Source organism: Sinocyclocheilus grahami, unplaced genomic scaffold (genome assembly GCF_001515645.1).
Source record: "Sinocyclocheilus grahami isolate Dianchi unplaced genomic scaffold, SAMN03320097.WGS_v1.1 scaffold993.1, whole genome shotgun sequence".
NCBI lineage: Eukaryota > Metazoa > Chordata > Actinopteri > Cypriniformes > Cyprinidae > Sinocyclocheilus > Sinocyclocheilus grahami.
In genome coordinates, this window is record NW_015506172.1 from 214,980 (window position 1) to 219,213 (window position 4,234).

Here is a 4,234-nt window from a genome sequence, read left to right on the forward strand (position 1 = left end):
GAGAGAGTGTGAGAGAGTGTGAGAGTGTGTGAGAGTGTGTGTGAGAGAGTGTGAGTGTCTGTGAATGAGTGTGAGTGTGTGAGAGTGTCTGTGAATGAGTGTGTGAGAGTGTGTGAGAGTGTGTTAGAGTGTGTGAGAGTGTGTGAGAGTGTGTGAGAGTGTGTGAGAGAGAGTGTGAGAGAGTGTGTGAGAGAGTGTGTGAGAGAGTGTGTGAGAGAGTGTGTGAGAGAGTGTGTGAGAGAGTGTGAGAGAGTGTGTGAGAGAGTGTGTGAGAGAGTGTGTGAGAGAGTGTGAGAGTGTGTGAGTGTCTGTGAATGAGTGTGAGTGTGTGTGTCTGTGAGTGTGTGAAATCCTCCATGAAATCCTCGGCCTCGCGTTTCACTCGTAGCTGAGAGATGCCACGACGGACTCCAAAACCTGCCCAAAGACAAACAGTACTGAGATTAGAGAACGTATTTTAACATCAAATTAAATTACACTCAGTATTATAACGAATAAAATCCATTTATTTTATCCAAGGCAAAGGCGTTTCCAGCTGCTGACTGACATCTCGTCCTTATGTTGCGCTGGTTAAAGTAATACAATTTACACCACATTAAAGACTTTATAAATGAAATAAAATGTATTCAAACCTTTATTCGGCGGCGGTGGCGCTGAGAACCGCGCTCTCCTGTGGACTTAAAAAGCCCGTGCTCTCAGCGGCTGCGTTGTTGAGAAGTTTCACCGGAGTAGGGCTGGGTTTTGACACAAATTTCACGATTCGATTCGATTGTCATTCACAAGCTTTCGATTAGATTCGATTACCAATTCGTTTCGATTCAATATCGATTATTTTGGATATATATCAGGTACAGTACATGCCAAATTTTCTCAAGGAAAAAAAAATCTCTCAACTAATGCTGTAAAAAATACACAAGAGTCATATATTGGTACTACATTACTATAATATTGAAGGTTAAAATGGACTGATTTGTTAAAATTACACTTAATGAAGTTTTTAAAATAATAAAGTTACAATTAGCTACGTAATAATACTTCTACTTCAATTCGTATTTTTAAATATAAGCATTATGGTGGCTGTCAAAAACTTGATGGATTTATTCAAACATAAATGAAACATTGAAGAACAGTAAAAATTATAATGAATATGTTACATGGCGCATATATTTAGCAAAATGCCCCACTCTACAGTTTATTTTTCTATCTGACTAATGAGTTTATGGTCACCGAATATGTTTTTCTGAGGTAAATGTGGCATTACGTGACATTGTTTACAAGCCGTTATATTGACGTCTTTGTGCGGCTGAAACACTGATTGAGAGATTACACGAGACAGGATATGGATTGTAAAGTTGTACTCTTTCTTTTAACCTTTCTTCGGATGTTCAGTCATGTTTATTTTGTGCTATAACTAGTAATAAAGTGGAGGAGATGATCAGTTCACTGTGGCGCTACAGCGATCTGTCACTCCACATTAAACAGCGCCAAAACGGCATTTATTGTTTAAATACTGCAATACAATGGACAGAATTTGAAATCTGAAACATTGTTTCATATTAAAAGTACCAACGCACAAGGCTTATCGCGATATATTGATGGGAAGTGCCCTTCAACGTTCCGTCCATTAACTGAAAACAGGCTAGACTAATCGATTCTTGGGATTTAAGAATCGATATCGTTCCGTAAAAATGAGAATCGATTAAAATCGAGATATCGATATTTTTTACCCTACACCGGAGACAGGGTCAACCCAGCGGTTAGGTAGAAAAAAATAACCCAGCGTTAAAATGACCCAGCACCTGGGTAAAAATATTAAAAATAAAAGAACACAACAGGCTGAACCCAGCATCTTTTAGAGTGTATGTTATCGTGTTTTATTGTGTTAGCTAGCTGTATTTTTAGTTATTTTTTTAACCTAATCAAAATAACCCAACTGCAGTTTGATTGAGATTAATCGGAATGCACAATAAAAAATCAATTATCTGTTTTTGCAAATGAACTCTTCGTATATATTTAGCATGTATTTAGCATGTCTTTTGGCTGGGTCTGTGCGGTGAATAATTGACGGGTTGTTTCGTAACGCTGCTGAAGGAGCTGGAATCTGCTCTTATCTCAGTATGTGAGGCCGGACTGGTGGTTTTTGAGTGGCTCTGGTGAATTTAAACTTCCTCGATACGATCTGAGACTGTTTCTGAGCTCAGTGTTATGAATAGAGGTCACAATCCAGTTTAAGCATGCCATTTTTACTTGCTTAAACTTGCATTTACATTTTTTTAAATATTAGAGTATATTACAATTATATTAGAATGATTCTGAAGATCATGTGACACTGAAGACTGGAGGAATGATGCTGAAAATACAGCTGCACATCACAGAAATAAATTACAGTTTAACAGATATTCACACAGAAAACAGCTATTTTAAATAGTAAAATATTATTTCAAAATTTGATTAAATAATATTTTATATTAAATATGATTAAATATTTAGCCTATGTTATATGTTTGGTCCAAGGGATTCTGTATTTGCCACATGCAAGCATTGTCACATTCTTTACTTGCATAAAAAATTAATATTTAATATAAATATTTATATAAATATAAATATGATGACATTTTTACAGTAACTTTGATCTAAATAAATAATATAATAATATAAATAAAAAAATTGAATGTTGTTGTTGTTGTTGTTTTGGAGCTGTTTTCGGCTCTCACGAGGCGACTGGTTTTTCCATCAGCTCTCGTCTCAGTTGGACCGAAGGCTGTGAATGAATCTCGTTCCAGTTTTCTCAGTCACACCTCTAACGAGTCGTGTTGGATCTGGTTTCCCGCTGGACTTTCCTGCTCCTGGAGCGGATCTAGACCTCACAGAGAGCCGAGTCTGGTTGCTGTTTTTGGTGATAACGATGAAGCACACACTGATATTTAGAGGTGTTACAGATGAAACCTGAGTCGTATCTGGAGACGGGGGCAATAAGGTTAAGTACCACATAAATATTAAGTCTTTTCATTTCTTTTATTTTAATCTTATTTATGTTTTTTAAATCATATTTGTCATATTATTTTTAATTTTATTTACATCTTGTATTAAAAATACTGATAGTTTTAAAACTTTTATTTTTCTTATTTTATTTTGTTTAATATTTCTAGTAATTGTTTTTTCTTTCTTATCTTATCTTATCTTATTTATTTTTATATTATCTTTCAGTTGTATTGAAAATACTGGCAGTTGTATATTTATTCTTATTTTATTTTGTTCATCATTTTTCTTCTGGTTTATATAATTAGATTTTAAAAAAATCTTATTTTATCTTGTAAAATGTATTGAAAAAAATAAATGTTATTTTTCTTATTTTATTTTGTTTCATACTTTGTGTTCTATTTAATATATTTTTAAATGTTATTTAATGCATTGAAAATACTGGAAAATAAGGTTTTATTTATTTTTCTTTTATCATGTTTGTTTATATATAATATAAATAAAAAAAATAGTATTTTATTTTTCTTTTATTTGTCATGTTTTATATATATATAAAAATGTATTATATTTTATTTGGTCTTATTTTTATCATTTTATTATGATCTTTTATATCTTTAATTATTCTTTTATGATCTTTTTTCATTTTAGGGGTTTTAGTGAGATTCGGCATCCGTCTGAAGCTCTGATGTTACACATGCGCACTGATAATCTGTTTATTCCTCTGAGAGTCGAACTGAAGGAGTTTTCATTCAATCCTGTGCTCTTATGTAATTCACTGCAACTGTTTGCACACTTAAAGTCAACATGAGGGCAATATTGACTCTGTCTCGACTCTAACTTCACTATTTACTCAATTCAGCCGTAATTCATGTTTCTGCTCGCAAGCAATTTGTCCGAGTCTCAATATTTGTAGTCCACAAGGTTTAGTGCAAACTAGATTAATGACCAAACTAGAGCAGCGGCAGATGGGTTTATTTGGTTGCTTGTGCAGATTTATATTATATTATTTTATTTCTTTTTTTTTTGACAAATTTTTTTTTAATGAGTTACCTGTATTTACAAATAAACAATTCATATATTTGTGAGTGTGTGTGAGTGAGAGTGTGTGTGTGTGTGTGTGTGTATATTATTTTATTTCTTTTTTTTTTGACAATTTTTTTTTTAATGAGTTACCTGTATTTACAAATAAACAATTCATATATTTGTGAGTGTGTGTGTGTGAGAGAGTGAGAGTGTGTGTGTGTGTGTGTGTGTG

General features: G+C 33.3%; 1 protein-coding gene across 1 annotated transcript in view; it reads left to right on the forward strand.

Moving 5' to 3' along the window:
* Nucleotides 1-4,234, forward strand: part of vdra (vitamin D receptor a) — a 74,950-nt gene that overhangs the window by 26,227 nt on the left and 44,489 nt on the right. The window lies entirely within an intron of this gene.